The sequence below is a fragment of the Saccostrea cucullata genome, unplaced genomic scaffold, assembly GCF_032062105.1.
Source record: "Saccostrea cucullata isolate Sc308-1 unplaced genomic scaffold, CSIRO_AGI_Scuc_v1 ctg3592, whole genome shotgun sequence".
Classification (NCBI taxonomy): domain Eukaryota; kingdom Metazoa; phylum Mollusca; class Bivalvia; order Ostreida; family Ostreidae; genus Saccostrea; species Saccostrea cuccullata.
This window is the reverse complement of record NW_026924884.1, coordinates 209,513-222,455: the sequence shown is the minus strand read 5'-3', so window position 1 is coordinate 222,455 and position 12,943 is coordinate 209,513.

Sequence of the window (12,943 nt, the reverse complement as noted above, 5' to 3'; positions counted from 1 at the left end):
CGAAAATTAACTTTCCCTCTCATTCGTTATTTGCAAAATTATTTCGTTGAAATCATTCTTATTGTACGCACAAGTACTCCGATGTTGACATCAAAAAGATGCTTGGATTTCTGATTGACCATATCTTTGTGGTTTTTGAGATCATATTTTCAATCAATTCTATTTGAATTTCAATTGGTAACAACCCCCTTTATTTAAAGACCTATTTTTGTTTAAATATCAAGCAGAATTCGTCCAAAATATTATACGTGAAAACAAAAAAGAAAAGAAATCACAAGCCATGGTCTTGTAGCTTGTAGCTTTCAATTCGACTTTTAGATATATCAACAACGTATTGTCAAATTACAATCATTATAGCCATTATTATGTCGATACGACATGCGACCAGCCATGAGATTTTAGAGTCAGATGAGGATTTTTCAAAAAATGACATTTAAACGTAATATTGTATTGTATTGATGTCCAAAATTTCGAAGTTGTAAAGTCAAATGTATACTTTTTATAGAGATATTACGTCATATTTAATTATTTTCAATCCAATTAATAAAGAATATTTGTTTTTTAAGCAGTGCAATACATTACTTTTTATGATACAGCTTTTTTTGAAGTTATAGTTTAGGCTGTTTTATAATTAAGTAAACACAAGGCAGATTTTTTTTTTAAAATACACTGCATAGGTCTAAAGAGGGTCATTGGTAGTGGATGTTTTCCGATGAAACCCCTCCCCACCCAACAAACATTCTCCCCTAATATTTCTATTCATCTTTTTTTCCCTTTAACTTTATCATACCCCTGTTAGGAAGGAGGTATACTGTTTCTCCTTTGTCAGGCCGTCTGTCTAGCTGTCTGTCTGACTGTCTGATGGTCTGTCTGTTTGCTGTCCGTAACAAATTTCTCAGCAAGTATTTATCACAGGTGCTTGAAATTTTAACACAATCTTTTGAGATATTACATAGTGGATTTTATTTTTGTTCAAATCGATGGCAACTTCTTGTTAAACCGTGCGTCTGTTCCCTTTATACTTAACATTTTTTTCTTCGCAGTTTTCTCATCAAGTATTCATGATGTGTGAAAATCAAGTACACTCTTGATTAGGGGATGCATATAATGGGATTCATTTTTGTTTAATTCTGATGTCAAATTCCTGTTTATCCATGTGTATGTCCGTACCATACTAAGAATAATATTTGTCACATTTTTCTCAGCAACAACTCATTACGGATGCATGAAAGTTTAAAGCATAATTTGTTGACACATGTCATATGGTGTTTTTTTTATTTTTAATATGAATCTTATGCCAACATCCTACTTATCCGTGCACCTTCCCACAACTGACCTAGTGTATATTAACATGATTGTGTATGTTCACATCAGAAAGGGTTTATTACTGATGGGCATCGGCTCACGGGCTATTATTGACAAATTAGATAAATTTACTCCTTACATCCATTTCTATTAGAAAGAAATTACACTGGCACTCAACATATGGTGTTCAATAATGTTTTGATTCATTCTGTCAAATAATGAAAGAAAATCAAACAGAAGCTTGTTCACTTTAATAATAAATTCACTTTATAAAAATGGAAATAACATCGTAGTGGGATGTTTTTAATACGCGGATCGGAAAACGGAACAAAATTGATAAATGCGAGTTTCATATGATGTTTATTTCGAGCGAACCTGAAAATTACATGCAAATGTGGTATTTATTTTATTTTACCTCGCCAACTAAATAATCGTCGTGCAAACGAAAAAACAATTTGTGCATATGACATAAAAAGTTTAACGATCAAAATTATTAGCTAGTACTTGTGCAAACGGCACTATATTTGTGTAAACACCTTATTACTTTCCTTCTTTTTCCTTCTATGACTCTTCCATGAGTCCTTGTCCTCACTTTACCAAATCCTACTGATGCTGTCAAGCGTGCTTTTGAAAAAAAAACAAAAAAAAAATAATTGTTTTAATTCCTATGGAATAACAAAATTCATAGAGTTAAGGAAAAAAGTAATGATTTAAGACCAATAGTTTTGGGGACTTAAAAATGATAAACTATACAAATTTTATAAGGTTATTGAAATGTAATCGGATAAGGCGGGTTATGTGTTCACGTGCAAAATGAGTTAAATTAATTTAAGCAGAATTGGGAATACGTACGTCACATTTGGTTGTTTGGCATTTACTTTATTAAGAATCTAAGTAATACAATGAAAAATAAGTTTTGGAAGGAGGTATTATCCAGTTGGTGTATAGTAAATCAGACTAAAGCTATAGCTGATTTAACTCCTTTTCAAGAACAGTATGGCATAATCCAGAACGTTTCCATCGGTAGCCATTCAATTTTCACCGAAAGTTACTTTATTTTGGGCTTTGTTTTTATCAATGATCTCTAAGATTTCAATGCAAACTTTTACAGTTTTGTTTTAATTCATAATAACATGAATAAAGAGACCATTTTTTTTTTACTTCAAAATAAAGCCAATTCCTAGACAACACTTTCCACCCAGCCATGGAAGCAAAAATAAAATGGATGTAAATGTTTATTGTATGACAGTGACGGAAATTTAAAGACTTATTCAGCCAAGAAAAATCATATTCGCCGGAGGGGAATATGATGATTCTTGGCTGAATAAGTCTTTATGTAACCCTTTGGGCAACACATTATCATCAATTCTGTGACGTAAACCAGGCTACTGTGGCTTCTACTACTCTTGGGAGTTTTCTTTGAACGGAAAATATATATTGCGGAAAAATACACTGATGATTTACGGCCCGTCACGTGATAACCTAGAACCAATCAGATAACGCGTTGTGTATAATATTTATATTGAGGTATAATAATGTTTTTTTTTAATAATATTTGGTTGAATATTAATTAGTGATGTGACTGGTATGTGATTGATCCTGTTAACAATTTTATTTTTATCTCTATCCTGTTCTTACACCTACCTGGCAGACAACGAATGACCAATTAAGCATCCCCCCACCACCACCACCCAAAAAAAACAGGAAATATAAAAGACTGCCAACATGTTTTTTTTCTTAAAAAACAACAGTTGCTAAAATATTTATCGAATTTTATTTATGGTGGATTAAGTTTTCAAATTCAATCAAACGTTGTTTGGCATTCATCCAGTCCTAAGGAAAGCGAATTTTTATAGAAACTTAAAATTTTCAAAAAATCAAAAAGGAAATACAGTAAACATATTATATATATATATATATATATATATATATATATACATTTAATACTACGAATTTTGAGTGGGTTTAACAGGAATATTTGAATTGCAATTAAATGGACACAGAGTTGGGAATATTTCCGTCACGATTCTTAAAACATTTTCAAACATAGTATAACATAAATAATTAATAAAGTAATAGAGAACGTGATTCCAATTCACTTTCATTGATAATTTAACTAAATTGGAATCGCGTTCTCTAATACTTTAGTAATTATTTATGTAATACTACTTTTGAAATGTCCCTCTATTCTCATTAAGATTAAATAATGATATTGACAACTTTATTGTTTACATTGATTTTGTTTATACCTTGAAGTTATTTTACTGATTTATTAAGCATATCATACATATACTTTTATAGGGGTTTTGGTTAACATAAAGAATTTAACATTGCATCAAATTTTTGGGTTTAAAACTAATTTATTTTTACAAAAATTCTACCTTTATAAATGATATAATACGAAAACAACCGGCTTTGAATTTGGCCTCTTATAGGATGTAAAAAAACACACACGGTCTAAATTGTGATATTTTGGGTCAAGAACTTAAATTGATGTTTGTTTTAAACACGCTCTTATTTTCATCTAAAGCTTAAACATAGACTAGAAGAGAGCACGGAAATGGGACGTTTTCCCGAACTTTTCTCAATTCTGTTGAAATTTTGTAAAAATTGAGATAGGTTTCATTTCGGAAACATCTGATATTTTTATATCTAAGATGCATTTGATTTAAGTGTATGATAAACGTATATAGATTTAGCAGATAGGCAAGCTTGTGTTCTATGTTTCCTTGTTGACAAAATGTGATATAAATTCCATGAAAATTTCATAAAAAATTAAAAAATTCGAAATATCTATACGTTTTTCGACTTCTTTTGCTCTCTGTGTATCACATAATGTAACTAAAACCAATACTAAGTTTTTGTCAGGGTTGACAACAGATTTTTATAGATACATGTATATCGTTGTATTATTCTAAAAGACAACGGCATAGGATCTTAGCCTATCTTGTCTTTTGGGGAAAAAATAGATACAGATCATTACACTTTGGAATACGAAATAATATAAATAGATTAAAAATGCTCAGGATTATATGATAATAATTTACTAAATTCATTGTTTCCTGAAATTTTCCAAATGTACGAAGACAAAATTTTCTCTGTTTACGCATAATCAATTGTCTCTTTTACCTAGAATTTAGTTAGTTACCCTATGTTGAAAATGAATTGAATTATCTCAATGTTCTTATTTTTTACAAGTCCAGAAAAATATTTTTGCCAGTGTTAAGAGCTTTCTTAGATAATTGTTGTAAACCTGCTTTGGCCTTCAACTTCACAATTAGATAATAAAATCAATAAATTAGAGCTGCCTATATAATATTACAACTCGATATATCCCTGTGATTTCTATATATAAAAATACTTTTGAGTCTGACATATTTGTTTCTTATTTGGATACATGTATATTATCAGACAAAATGGTAACCTAAGAACAGGATTTGATGATTATCAATTTTGCTTGCGTCAACTTCCCTTAAGTCAATGTAGTAATATAACGCGGGTATGTTAAGGAAGCATATAAGTCATTTCTCGGGAAAATTAAACTATTTTGGGAAAATTAAGTTTGGTGATTTACCAAACCGCTGATAAATGTAGATTGTATTATATATTGCATCAACATCAAGAGTGTGTAGCGCAAAGACCAACACGGCACCACCAACACGGAATCACGTGACTTCTATTAATAGCGAAATTTTCCTTAATAAACAAGCTAACAGAACAACAATATCCCGGAGTTAAATAATTTCTTTGAGTAAATAATATAGTTGAAAACATCTATTGATTAAAAAAGGCAGCTAGAATCCCACTGTCCCGTCAGTTAAATAATGATTCCACAAATTTACATGAAACTTTACCCGATGTTTTGTATTTTATGCATATAAACCGAGTCTTTTTTTTTCGTAAAACCATGCTTAACTCGGGATTCTAGCAACAATTTCCAAGTATTTTGGGAGGCATACTTTCCATCTGTGCAAATCTCATGTTTTCAAATACCACGGTATACGGCTTATTGTTGTTCTGTTGCATTATTATTGTCACAAATGACAGAGGAAGGGCCGACCGGGAAACGTATATAGCTTATATATCTTCGAAAGAGAATATAATGAATTAAAGTGAATTAGCATACCTGTTTTATTAACCGGTCTCCATATGAATATCACAAAATATTCACGATATTTTCTATTAAACTTCATTTTACGTATCTTTGTACATGCATGCCGTCTTAGCCAAGTTCTCTTTACAAGACATGATCAATTCCCAAGTTACTCGATGTCCACATATGACGTCATCGGAGTTAGATTTTAATCAACATGACAGATACAGCATAACAAAGTAAATGCGTTTTATTTTTATTAATTTTTACACGTTTCTATTCAATTCCTAGAGTTAGATTACATCTCTAAATACTAATATTTCGAGAGGTTGTATTCTTATATTGACGTCATCTTGCCTTGTATGACGTTATAATGCTGCACTAATTTAGTCAAGGTAAAAAAATTGTATGGTTCCATATTACCTCTGCGAACCTTGCCATCTGTATTTGATATCTTCAAGTTGATTTTAACGGAAATGTAAATACTATTTGGATAATTATCTAAATCGAGGTTGGTTATAAAATAAATGGCTAGATATATCGACGACGCATTGTCAATTAACAATGGCAGTTTCCATTCCTACGTCGATACGATATATCCTGGTGAGCTTGAGATAAAAGATACCACAGAGTCTAACACTTCTGTTTCATACTTGGATGTTTTACTTGAAAAAGACGCTAATGGTAATCTAACAACCAAGCTCTATAATAAACGTAATGACTTTAACTCTTCTTTCGTCAACTTCCCTTACTTATGTAGCAATATACCTTCATCAATTGCATACGGAGTATATATATCTCAGTTGATTCGATTCACAAGAGCTTGCTCTACGTATGAACAACTTCTAAAACGAGGTAAATCATTGACAAGCAAGCTGATGAAATAAGAATATCAGCAGTCTCGTTTAAAGTCATCATTTTGTAAATTCTATGGTCGATACAACGACCTTGTCAGCAAATACAATTTATCATTGAGTCAAATACTGACAGACGTTTTTCAGACATATTGTTAGTCCATTATTAATACACTGAATTGATGATGAATTTTTCCGTTATTTCCTGATCATGACAAGGAGCACACGGTGGGTGTGACCGGTCGGCGGGGAATGCTCACTCCTCCATGGCACCTGATCCCACCTCTGATGTTTCGGGGGCCCGTGTTTGCTCTGCTCTTATTTTGTATTGTTTTATGGACTTTGAGATTGAATACTGTTCGTTATATCCATATCCTTCCTGAAACAGTGATATCAACGTAGACATTCAACAGTCTCGTTTGAAGTCAAAGATTCGGATATTGTAGCGACAATAACTGACTTTGCCTTCAAATACAATTTATCATGAAGTAGAATGTTTACATTTATTTTTCATTGAAATTTTTCATTGAAATTGTTCGAATTTTTTTTTTCACATTGAATTGTGTGTGGATTTTTTTCCCCGTTTAGCCAAGATCATTACAACAAGTACATGGCGGATGTGAACGCTCGACAGAGGAGGTTTCTTACTCTATGACACCTGATCCCACCTTTGAAGCTTTCAGAAGTATGTGTTTGCTGCTTCCGATATTTATTTTTATGTATTATTAAAGTAAATTGAAACTTGAATAACTGTTTGTTATGTCCCTATTTCATTAGGACAACAACAAGGTATTTACCAGTTTATTCTCATTTTCAAATTATATAATTAGACTCATTTTTTTCTTATTTGGTCCCTTTAGTGGATATATACAAAAATCATTAGTTCTTTTTATTGGTTTTTATCTAATGATGAAATATTAAAAAAAAACTTTTTATATGCTGCTAATTTCAAAGAAAAAGAAAGGTGTTTTAGAAAAAGGAAAATGCCAGATAATAGGATGTGAATCATTTCTTGGCATTATAACAGACCTTTGGCAGATAGATTGATTGATAATTAAATATTTGTTTTGCCCTCAAGCATATGCATACAAATATACTTAAAAACTCCGGGTTTTGGATTCACATAAACGTCAGCAAAGAAAATATTTAGAACCAAATTAGATTGAGACACTGACAAAAAAAAATGAAAGAAAAATAGCGTATAATATGTGCTGTAATGGAATTTGACACATTCACATTTTCACTGTCATGCTATTTTTTCTATTTATTAATAACTGGAAATGTTTCTTTTGTATTCAAACAAACTCTATGGATCTTACTTGTAAGATGAACACCTTTGTGACTGATTAGGTATTAGATAAGATATCAAGAGTAAATACCTACAATGTAGGTCAGGATTAAAATCCATTGAACTGTTGTTTTCAGCACGAGACAAAGGGATATAATCCATACATCATCTACGGTCGCATTCTATATGGTAATGTAACTGAATAGACTAAAAAATCAATTGTATCGTTTTGATTTTTAGATAGCTATAAATTAATGTTAACTCCGGTGTTTCATTCAATAAATAAATCTTTTTCAAACAGAACTCACTGTACGAAAATGTTTGTATTTAATGGAAGAGAATTTCCTTGATGTTTTGTTTATTTCTGCTTTCCTCAATTCAATGTTTTTAAAACAACAAATAGCTGCACGTTTGATATAAAACTATAGATATAGGTTGGTTAATAGCGTCGCTGTAACAGATACAATGACCTTGTCAGCAAATATAATTTATCATTTAGTCAAATGCTGACTGACGTTTTTCATATCAATTGTTAGTGCATTATTTATGCACTGAATTTATGATGGATTTTTCCATTATATCACGATCATGACAATGAGCACACGCGAAGGCGACCGGTTAGCAGGGGATGCTCACTCCTCCATGGCACATGATCTCTCCTCTTATGTTTCGGTTATCCGTGTTAGCTCTGTCCCTATTTTGTATTGTTTTATGGACTTTGATATTGAATGTTGTTCCTTATCTCCATATTCTTCAATATACCTGATAACAGTGTTTTTTTACTCAGACAATAAACCCAATGAATGAATCTACCATCACTTTTTTTTCAAAGTGTTTTTTTAATTTTTCGGGAAATTAGTTGTTTTTTGCGGGGGACATTAAATGCTGTCCCATCGCTTGAAATCTGATAATCAATAAATACATTTTCTTGAAGAAAATAAATGGAAACATTCAATGTTGTTTAATAAGTATGTGATCAAAAGCTTGCTTTTAGTGGAGAGGTAATATTGATTTATTGAATTACTTCATACAGTGGAAGAGTCAGTGTTCTACAACACAAAATATAAACATGTCCAAAAAAAAACCCAAGAAATTAAAGGCAATTACAATTCAAATAATCATTGCAAAAACAAATTTGTTACTCTTTTCCCCCAAACATATAATTTACTCAACTAATTCTTATTAAAGCAAAGGAGAAAATATCTAACTTTAAGGAATAAAAATGAATTTATTCATCATAATCAATAATAAAGATGATGATACTAGTAAATTACTCCCCTCCACCCCCCCCCCCCTTCTCGCTTTCTCTCTTTTTGAATTTATCGAATTCATTATGGTTTGTCTTCTTAAGCAATGGCAATATATTATATTTATTAAACGATTTTTAAAACAAGTATAAAGCAAAATAAGTATGAATTAACAAACATTTTTTTTGAAAATTGTCTAATGTTGAAATGAAAACAGTGGCAATATGTTCCTTCCCAAACGAAAAACCTGGAATAATTATTTAACCTAAATGAGAAATATTGCCTTCGATTTTTGATATTGAATATAATAGCAAACATATTGTTGGATAAATTAATTTCCAATAATTAAATTAATATTGTCTATAAGAAATCCAACATATTTTGATTTCATGTCATATTGCATGAAAAGAAAATTAAACTATTGTTTTTGCATTTTCTTTCTAAAGGTATTCTATCTTTTCAAAAATAAATAGCTGATAATTTAATATTAATCATCTTAAATTGTTTGAGTCGTTGAAAGGACTGCATTGCTGAATATATAATAAGATGTAAATCCATTAGTCTGCATGTACGCAATATTTTCCCTTTTTGCTAAGTAATTTAAATTTCACTTTGCAAAGCTTGCAATTTGAATTAAATTATTCAGAATTATCTCTCTTGCCATAGAAAAAAACTATTTATGCAAAGAAAAAGCAAGATTATTATCAAGTGAGCTAATGAAAGATTCAGATTTCAGTCAGAATGATTGTATTTTACACTTTCAGGTTTAAATCGTTCAAAATGTCCCTTTTGTTATATATAAATGTATTATAAATCTGCTAAAGACCTTTCTTTTGTATGATGTTTTGCCAAATGTTATTGATTTCAACATAAACGTCCTGGCTTTATTGAACCAGTTCAATTCTTACACTTGGGCTTATGGGGGAATTCAATAGACCAATGGCATAATACCCAGGAGTTAAGGAAAAGATTTTCAAAGACATCATGCAGTTTCATTATATAAACATTAGAGCCCCGACCTAACACAAGAAGCCCTGACCAAGGCGAAGACCTGCCTACCCTAGCACTTTTGGCGTAATTCTTCCGCTTTTTATCACAAAATTACGCTATTACGCCACTTTTATTCATTTTACGTTTCTGATATTTTGGTTTAAAATCCTTTATGAACGACTCAATTTAGAGTTAAAGTACAACCTACTGAAATGGAATAAAGTTCTCGTAAAAGCAATTAATAGAGGACCAATTCGATAATGTGCGATATATTAATATCTTATTGCTATATTATGTAAACGGGTATGGCGAAGATTCGGAAGAAGGCAAGAAGGAATTACTTACATTAACCGTTAAAATATATTACAATTACATGTATTACAGCCATTTCTATGCTCAGTTTAGTTTACTTTCATATTGCTTAGAACAATATAGGGAAATATAAGTGTAAAACAGATAAAGTTCAATACCATAATACATTATTTGTGTAAACATGCAAACACAAGCCTTCAATCACTGTAGGAAAGCGGCTGACCGTAGTATATACTACGGTCATCAAAACATGTCGGCCGAGGTCACCGGTAAGAATTTTTCAGTCAAGATTTCAAACATTTGCTAGATTATCTGTGTTAGTTCAAGCAAAATTTAAATGAACGCTAATAAGAGCTTGCTATTGGTTATTATAACTTACTTGAATCCAAGGAAATGAAGCTGTAGTACGACCTCAAAGTTTTTGACAATGATGACCGTAACAAAATATTGAAATGACTGTAATATAGATTTCTCAAATGAAGTAGGATGACCGTTATATAATAAATATAATCTAATGTGTTTTCTTTTCTGTTGTAGAGGCAGACATATCATGTTATTATTGTGTTAAAAAAGACAAAGATGTCAATATAATTTTGAAACATAGCATATGTCACCATTTGGAAGCGGAAAAATCCAGCATACGCAAATTAGAATTGAACGCAGAAACTGGAAAACCTATATATAAATCTATTCACTTTCCTATACACTTATCTGAACTTAAAGAAAAAATCAATAATGGATACACTGTGCGTGTTAATGTTGAAAGCAAAAAAATTGAATTTCATAAAAGTCGGCAGCAATCTGAGTTTGGACAAAATGCTGATACATGTAGTAACACTGAACACAGTGAAATTTACAGTGCTTTACCTGACGTAATCAAAAAAATGAAAGAAATAGGTCGTTTGGATGACTTTTGTACTTTGATGAAAAACATCGGAACTCCACATTAGATGGCAACATAGCACTCCACCTGTTGCTAGACATAGGCCAGTTTTATAAACAAAGGACAGTTTATAGCATAAGATACAGCGATGAGTCACTATCATTTTGGGTTACTGTTGCAAAATTGTTTAAAGGGCGAGGTTTGTCTTTTTTCAGGGGCTTTAAAGGAGAAGGACTCAGTGATAATCGCAATATTACTCCTGAAGAATGCAAGATAAACTTTGCAGTTCCGTCCGACCCAACCATTCAGAAGGAAATGAAACGTTTCCTGGTTGACGTTGGTCAACCAGGCATCATTGACATTTCATTAGACTCCTTTGCTGCAGTGCATGAAGGTAAAGATGTTAAGCTTTCGCTGGATGGAAAGAAGATTGCAACTGGATTTTGTGACAAATATGGAGATGAAAATATGTGTGGTTTTGAAGGCCTTCCAACATTGCCTGAACGTCAGGAACGACACCAAAGAGAAACACAGCTAATAGAGAATTTATATGAGAAAATTCAGACACAAATTTCTGAGACTGATGACATTTCTCTTCTTGACCAGGAGTCAACAAAAACGTCTCTACTGCTGATGATAACAAATTTAAGTTTTAGGATGAGAGAATTAAGAGAGTTCGTTATGAAACGACAGCATACCCTCGACAATTTGATGAAGCAAGTAGAAGTTGAAGACTGGAAGCAAAGTAAATTGGCAGGTTCAATAAGTTTTTGGCAAACAAAAATAATTCATACACGGACCACAATATCTGAGCTTCTCGAATGTGTCGATTTGCTTGGTTTTATTGTTGCAGTTTTGAAAGGAACACAGGATCATTATATACGTGGGAAAAACTCCAACATTTCATTGAATCAGCAAGCCAACTATATTTGTTTGAAAACTTTAGATGAAGAAAGCATCTCTCAAGTTGAAAGTTCAAGGATAAAGCAAAGGACAGATAAGTGGCACAATGTTCGGAAAGGTTCAAGGATAAGTGGCAGTACAATTTTTAGTGCAATTGGTATGAGAACACTCAAAGATCAGCAGGCTCATTTTGACCAAGTTTTCGCTGGAAAATCACAAGAAAAGTCTGATGAACTTAAAGATTTATTGAACTACGGCACAGAGCAAGAAATAAATGCGCTTGGAACATTTGTAGGTAAGGTAGTACCAGTGTATTTTCCACAACTTGAATTCCGAGAGGATGCATGTTGCGAAATAATACCTGTGGGTGATGTGTGTGCAGTGATCAGTGGGGATGGTAGTTGTGTTAACTCTTCTGACAATGTACAGGTATCTGTTGAATTTAAGTGTCCAAAACCTGGGAAAGTCCACACAACTGACCAACATTATTCTCTACCAGTACACTACTCGACTCAGGTACTTAGCCAAATGTATGCCAAACATTGCCAGAACTGTGCTTACTTGCGCTACACACCCGAAAGCTCAACCTATTTGAGTGGTACTTTCAGCAATAATGTTTGGACTAAAGTTTGGAAATGCGCTAACGATCTCTATGGTCAGATGGAAACGGAGAGGCCAAAAAGAAGAGTCCCTTACCAAAATGATTTGTTGAAAGAACTCAAAGAGTATTCTAACTCTTTTATTCTCAGTGCTGAATTTCCTTCTTTACTATCTTCACCTTGTTCATGCTGTCCAACGAGCAATGTGAATGATGTTTATGGCCACCATACTTCGACTCCAAAAGAAGACAAAATCTCCCTCACTTTTATTGCAAGTGCCCTTGACAAATGTCTTTCTGCTGTTAAAGAATCGTATGGGATACTAAGGAGGGCAGCTAAGGAAGTTCTTGTGACGGTTTTGTCTGTCCTTGATCGTATGGGATCCTCATTAAACCAATCATTTGATGCTGTACCTATTCAATACGGCTTTGGTGGATATAGTTTGTCAATGCATACAGTACGAAGGTTT